Here is a 7,264-nt window from a genome sequence, read left to right as displayed (position 1 = left end):
CACCAGAGGAGGGGCTTAGGAGGAGCCTAGGAGCTTATGAGGAGCCTAGTCAGATTGGTGGAGGTCAGAGAGGAGGGGTATAGGAGGAGCCTAGTCAGATTGGGTGGGGTCAGAGAGGAGGGGCTTAGGAGGAGATTAGTCAGATTGGGTGGGGTCAAATAGGAGGAGCCTGGTCAGAATGGGTGAGGTCAGAGAGGAGGGGTATAGGAGGAGCCTAGTCAGATTGGGTGGGGTCAAATAGGAGGAGCCTGGGCAGAATGGGTGGAATCAGAGAGGAGGGGTATAGGAGGAGCCTGGGCAGAGGGGGTATGAGAGGAGCCTAGTCAGATTGGGTGAGGTCAGAGAGGAGGAGCTTAGGAGGAGCCTAGTCAGATTGGGTGGGGTCAGAGAGGAGGGGCTTAGTCAGATTGGGTGGGGTCAGAGAGGAGGGGGTATAGGAGGAGCCTAGTCAGATTGGGTGAGGTCAGAGAGGGGGGGCTTAGGAGGAGCCTAGTCAGATTGGTGGAGGTCAGAGAGGAGGGGTATAGGAGGAGCCTAGTCAGATTGGGTGGGGTCAGAGAGGAGGGGCTTAGGAGGAGATTAGTCAGATTGGGTGGGGTCAAATAGGAGGAGCCTGGTCAGAATGGGTGAGGTCAGAGAGGAGGGGTATAGGAGGAGCCTAGTCAGATTGGGTGGGGTCAAATAGGAGGAGCCTGGGCAGAATGGGTGGAATCAGAGAGGAGGGGTATAGGAGGAGCCTGGGCAGAGGGGGTATAAGAGGAGCCTAGTCAGATTGGGTGAGGTCAGAGAGGAGGAGCTTAGGAGGAGCCTAGTCAGATTGGGTGGGGTCAAATAGGAGGAGCCTGGTCAGAATGGGTGAGGTCAGAGAGGAGGGGTATAGGAGGAGCCTGGGCAGAATGAGTGGGGTCAGACAGCAGAGGAGGGGCTTAGGAGGAGCCTAGGGGCTTAGGAGGAGCCTAGTTAGATTGGGTGGGGTCAGAGAGGAGGGGTATAGGAGGAGCCTGGGCAGGTTGGGTGGGGTCAGACAGCAGAGGAGGGGCTTAGGAGGAGCCTAGTTAGATTGGGTGGGGTCAGAGAGGAGGGGGTATAGGAGGAGCCTAGTCAGATTGGGTGAGGTCAGAGAGGAGGGGTATAGGAGGAGCCTGGGCAGAGGGGGTATAGGAGGAGCCTAGTCAGATTGGGAGGGGTCAAATAGGAGGAGCCTGGGCAGAATGGGTGGGGTCAGACAGCAGAGGAGGTGCTTAGGGGGAGCCTAGTCAGATTGGGTGGGGTCAGAGAGGAGGGGTATAGGAGGAGCCTGGGCAGGTTGGGTGGGGTCAGACAGCAGAGGAGGGGCTTAGGAGGAGCCTAGTTAGATTGGGTGGGGTCAGAGAGGAGGGGGTATAGGAGGAGCCTGGGCAGGTTGGGTGGGGTCAGACAGCAGAGGAGGGGCTTAGGAGGAGCCTAGGCAGAATGGGTGAGGTCAGAGAGGAGGGGTATAGGAGGAGCCTGGGCAGAGGGGGTATAGGAGGAGCCTAGTCAGATTGGGAGGGGTCAAATAGGAGGAGCCTGGGCAGAATGGGTGGGGTCAGAGAGGTGGGGGTATAGGAGAAGCCTGACCAGAGGGGGTGAGGTCAGAGAGGAGGGGTATAGGAGGAGCCTAGTCAGATTGGGTGGGGTCAGAGAGGAGGGGCTTAGGAGGAGCCTAGTCAGATTGGGTGGGGTCAAATAGGAGGAGCCTGGACAGAATGGCTGGGGTCAGACAGCAGAGGAGGGGCTTAGGAGGAGTCTAGGGGCTTAGGAGGAGCCTAGTCAGATTGGGTGGGGTCAGAGAGGAGGAGCCTGGGCAGAATGGGTGGGGTCAGACAGCAGAGGTGGGTGGGGTCAGAGGAGAGGGGTATAGGAGGAGCCTGGGCAGAATGGGTGGGGTCAGAGAGGTGGGGGTATAGGAGGAGCCTGAGCAGAGGGGGTGAGGTCAGAGAGGTGGGGGTATAGGAGGAGCCTGAGCAGAGGGGGTGAGGTCAGAGAGGAGGGGTATAGGAGGAGCCTAGTCAGATTGGGTGGGGTCAGACAGCAGAGGAGGGGTTTAGGAGGAGCCTAGTCAGATTGAGTGGCCTAGTCAGATTGAGTGGGGTCAGACAGCAGAGGAGGGGCTTAGGAGGAGCCTAGTCAGATTGGGTGGGGTCAGAGAGGAGGAGCCTGGGCAGAATGGGTGGGGTCAGACAGCAGAGGAGGGGTTTAGGAGGAGCCTAGTCAGATTGGGTGGGGTCAGAGAGGAGGGGTATAGGAGGAGCCTGGGCAGGTTGGGTGGGGTCAGACAGCAGAGGAGGGGCTTAGGAGGAGCCTAGTCAGATTGGGTGGGGTCAAATAGGAGGAGCCTGGGCAGAATGGGTGAGGTCAGAGAGGAGGGGTATAGGAGGAGCCTGGGCAGAGGGGGTATAGGAGGAGCCTAGTCAGATTGGGAGGGGTCAAATAGGAGGAGCCTGGGCAGAATGGGTGGGGTCAGACAGCAGAGGAGGGGCTTAGGGGGAGCCTAGTCAGATTGGGTGGGGTCAGAGAGGAGGGGTATAGGAGGAGCCTGGGCAGAATGGGTGGGGTCAGACAGCAGAGGAGGGGCTTAGGAGGAGTCTAGGGGCTTAGGAGGAGCCTAGTCAGATTGGGTGGGGTCAAATAGGAGGAGCCTGGGCAGAATGGGTGGGGTCAGACAGCAGAGGAGGGGTTTAGGAGGAGCCAAGTCAGATTGGGTGGGGTCAAATAGGAGGAGCCTGGGCAGAATGGGTGGGGTCAGACACCAGAGGAGGGGCTTAGGAGGAGCCTAGGAGCTTATGAGGAGCCTAGTCAGATTGGTGGAGGTCAGAGAGGAGGGGTATAGGAGGAGCCTAGTCAGATTGGGTGGGGTCAGAGAGGAGGGGCTTAGGAGGAGATTAGTCAGATTGGGTGGGGTCAAATAGGAGGAGCCTGGTCAGAATGGGTGAGGTCAGAGAGGAGGGGTATAGGAGGAGCCTAGTCAGATTGGGTGGGGTCAAATAGGAGGAGCCTGGGCAGAATGGGTGGAATCAGAGAGGAGGGGTATAGGAGGAGCCTGGGCAGAGGGGGTATGAGAGGAGCCTAGTCAGATTGGGTGAGGTCAGAGAGGAGGAGCTTAGGAGGAGCCTAGTCAGATTGGGTGGGGTCAGAGAGGAGGGGCTTAGTCAGATTGGGTGGGGTCAGAGAGGAGGGGGTATAGGAGGAGCCTAGTCAGATTGGGTGAGGTCAGAGAGGGGGGGCTTAGGAGGAGCCTAGTCAGATTGGTGGAGGTCAGAGAGGAGGGGTATAGGAGGAGCCTAGTCAGATTGGGTGGGGTCAGAGAGGAGGGGCTTAGGAGGAGATTAGTCAGATTGGGTGGGGTCAAATAGGAGGAGCCTGGTCAGAATGGGTGAGGTCAGAGAGGAGGGGTATAGGAGGAGCCTAGTCAGATTGGGTGGGGTCAAATAGGAGGAGCCTGGGCAGAATGGGTGGAATCAGAGAGGAGGGGTATAGGAGGAGCCTGGGCAGAGGGGGTATAAGAGGAGCCTAGTCAGATTGGGTGAGGTCAGAGAGGAGGAGCTTAGGAGGAGCCTAGTCAGATTGGGTGGGGTCAAATAGGAGGAGCCTGGTCAGAATGGGTGAGGTCAGAGAGGAGGGGTATAGGAGGAGCCTGGGCAGAATGAGTGGGGTCAGACAGCAGAGGAGGGGCTTAGGAGGAGCCTAGGGGCTTAGGAGGAGCCTAGTTAGATTGGGTGGGGTCAGAGAGGAGGGGTATAGGAGGAGCCTGGGCAGGTTGGGTGGGGTCAGACAGCAGAGGAGGGGCTTAGGAGGAGCCTAGTTAGATTGGGTGGGGTCAGAGAGGAGGGGGTATAGGAGGAGCCTAGTCAGATTGGGTGAGGTCAGAGAGGAGGGGTATAGGAGGAGCCTGGGCAGAGGGGGTATAGGAGGAGCCTAGTCAGATTGGGAGGGGTCAAATAGGAGGAGCCTGGGCAGAATGGGTGGGGTCAGACAGCAGAGGAGGTGCTTAGGGGGAGCCTAGTCAGATTGGGTGGGGTCAGAGAGGAGGGGTATAGGAGGAGCCTGGGCAGGTTGGGTGGGGTCAGACAGCAGAGGAGGGGCTTAGGAGGAGCCTAGTTAGATTGGGTGGGGTCAGAGAGGAGGGGGTATAGGAGGAGCCTGGGCAGGTTGGGTGGGGTCAGACAGCAGAGGAGGGGCTTAGGAGGAGCCTAGGCAGAATGGGTGAGGTCAGAGAGGAGGGGTATAGGAGGAGCCTGGGCAGAGGGGGTATAGGAGGAGCCTAGTCAGATTGGGAGGGGTCAAATAGGAGGAGCCTGGGCAGAATGGGTGGGGTCAGAGAGGTGGGGGTATAGGAGAAGCCTGACCAGAGGGGGTGAGGTCAGAGAGGAGGGGTATAGGAGGAGCCTAGTCAGATTGGGTGGGGTCAGACAGCAGAGGAGGGGTTTAGGAGGAGTCTAGGGGCTTAGGAGGAGCCTAGTCAGATTGGGTGGGGTCAGACGAGAGGGGTATAGGAGGAGCCTGGGCAGAATGGGTGGGGTCAGACAGCAGAGGAGGGGCTTAGGAGGAGTCTAGGGGCTTAGGAGGAGCCTAGTCAGATTGGGTGGGGTCAGAGAGGAGGAGCCTGGGCAGAATGGGTGGGGTCAGACAGCAGAGGAGGGGTTTAGGAGGAGCCTAGTCAGATTGGGTGGGGTCAAAGAGGAGGAGCCTGGACAGAATGGCTGGGGTCAGACAGCAGAGGAGGGGCTTAGGAGGAGTCTAGGGGCTTAGGAGGAGCCTAGTCAGATTGGGTGGGGTCAGAGAGGAGGGGTATAGGAGGAGCCTGGGCAGGTTGGGTGGGGTCAGACAGCAGAGGAGGGGCTTAGGAGGAGCCTAGTCAGATTGGGTGGGGTCAGAGAGGAGGGGTATAGGAGGAGCCTGGGCAGGTTGGGTGGGGTCAGACAGCAGAGGAGGGGCTTAGGAGGAGCCTAGTCAGATTGGGAGGGGTCAAATAGGAGGAGCCTGGGCAGAATGGCTGGGGGCAGAGGAGGGGCTTAGGAGGAGTCTAGGGGCTTAGGAGGAGCCTAGTCAGATTGGGTGGGGTCAAATAGGAGGGGTATAGGAGGAGCCTGGGCAGAATGGGTGAGGTCAGAGAGGAGGGGTATAGGAGGAGCCTGGGCAGAGGGGGTATAGGCGGAGCCTAGTCAGATTGGGTGGGGTCAGAGAGGAGGGGTATAGGAGGAGCCTGGGCAGGTTGGATGGGGTCAGTCAGCAGAGGAGGGGCTTAGGAGGAGCCTAGTCAGATTGGGTGGGGTCAAATAGGAGGAGCCTGGGCAGAATGGGTGAGGTCAGAGAGGAGGGGTATAGGAGGAGCCTGGGCAGAGGGGGTATAGGAGGAGCCTAGTCAGATTGGGTGGGGTCAGAGAGGAGGGGTATAGGAGGAGCCTGGGCAGGTTGTGTGGGGTCAGACAGCAGAGGAGGGGCTTAGGAGGAGCCTAGTCAGATTGGGTGGGGTCAAATAGGAGGAGCCTGGGCAGAATGGGTGAGGTCAGAGAGGAGGGGTATAGGAGGAGCCTGGGCAGAGGGGGTATAGGAGGAGCCTAGTCAGATTGGGTGGGGTCAGAGAGGAGGGGCTTAGGAGGAGCCTAGTCAGATTGGGTGGGGTCAGACGAGAGGGGTATAGGAGGAGCCTGGGCAGAATGGGTGGGGTCAGACAGCAGAGGAGGGGCTTAGGAGGAGTCTAGGGGCTTAGGAGGAGCCTAGTCAGATTGGGTGGGGTCAGAGAGAAGGGGTATAGGAGGAGCCTGGGCAGGTTGGGTGGGGTCAGACAGCAGAGGAGGGGCTTAGGAGGAGCCTAGTCAGATTGGGTGGGGTCAGAGAGGAGGGGTATAGGAGGAGCCTGGGCAGGTTGGCTGGGGTCAGACAGCAGAGGAGGGGCTTAGGAGGAGTCTAGGGGCTTAGGAGGAGCCTAGTCAGATTGGGTGGGGTCAGAGAGGAGGAGCCTGGGCAGAATGGGTGGGGTCAGACAGCAGAGGTGGGTGGGGTCAGAGGAGAGGGGTATAGGAGGAGCCTGGGCAGAATGGGTGGGGTCAGAGAGGTGGGGGTATAGGAGGAGCCTGAGCAGAGGGGGTGAGGTCAGAGAGGTGGGGGTATAGGAGGAGCCTGAGCAGAGGGGGTGAGGTCAGAGAGGAGGGGTATAGGAGGAGCCTAGTCAGATTGGGTGGGGTCAGACAGCAGAGGAGGGGTTTAGGAGGAGCCTAGTCAGATTGAGTGGCCTAGTCAGATTGAGTGGGGTCAGACAGCAGAGGAGGGGCTTAGGAGGAGCCTAGTCAGATTGGGTGGGGTCAGAGAGGAGGAGCCTGGGCAGAATGGGTGGGGTCAGACAGCAGAGGAGGGGTTTAGGAGGAGCCTAGTCAGATTGGGTGGGGTCAGAGAGGAGGGGTATAGGAGGAGCCTGGGCAGGTTGGGTGGGGTCAGACAGCAGAGGAGGGGCTTAGGAGGAGCCTAGTCAGATTGGGTGGGGTCAAATAGGAGGAGCCTGGGCAGAATGGGTGAGGTCAGAGAGGAGGGGTATAGGAGGAGCCTGGGCAGAGGGGGTATAGGAGGAGCCTAGTCAGATTGGGAGGGGTCAAATAGGAGGAGCCTGGGCAGAATGGGTGGGGTCAGACAGCAGAGGAGGGGCTTAGGGGGAGCCTAGTCAGATTGGGTGGGGTCAGAGAGGAGGGGTATAGGAGGAGCCTGGGCAGAATGGGTGGGGTCAGACAGCAGAGGAGGGGCTTAGGAGGAGTCTAGGGGCTTAGGAGGAGCCTAGTCAGATTGGGTGGGGTCAAATAGGAGGAGCCTGGGCAGAATGGGTGGGGTCAGACAGCAGAGGAGGGGTTTAGGAGGAGCCAAGTCAGATTGGGTGGGGTCAAATAGGAGGAGCCTGGGCAGAATGGGTGGGGTCAGACACCAGAGGAGGGGCTTAGGAGGAGCCTAGGAGCTTATGAGGAGCCTAGTCAGATTGGTGGAGGTCAGAGAGGAGGGGTATAGGAGGAGCCTAGTCAGATTGGGTGGGGTCAGAGAGGAGGGGCTTAGGAGGAGATTAGTCAGATTGGGTGGGGTCAAATAGGAGGAGCCTGGTCAGAATGGGTGAGGTCAGAGAGGAGGGGTATAGGAGGAGCCTAGTCAGATTGGGTGGGGTCAAATAGGAGGAGCCTGGGCAGAATGGGTGGAATCAGAGAGGAGGGGTATAGGAGGAGCCTGGGCAGAGGGGGTATGAGAGGAGCCTAGTCAGATTGGGTGA

The sequence above is a fragment of the Lissotriton vulgaris genome, unplaced genomic scaffold (genome assembly GCF_964263255.1).
Source record: "Lissotriton vulgaris unplaced genomic scaffold, aLisVul1.2 SCAFFOLD_2184, whole genome shotgun sequence".
NCBI lineage: Eukaryota > Metazoa > Chordata > Amphibia > Caudata > Salamandridae > Lissotriton > Lissotriton vulgaris.
The sequence above is the reverse complement of the archived record's forward strand: the minus strand, read 5'-3'. Positions refer to the sequence as shown.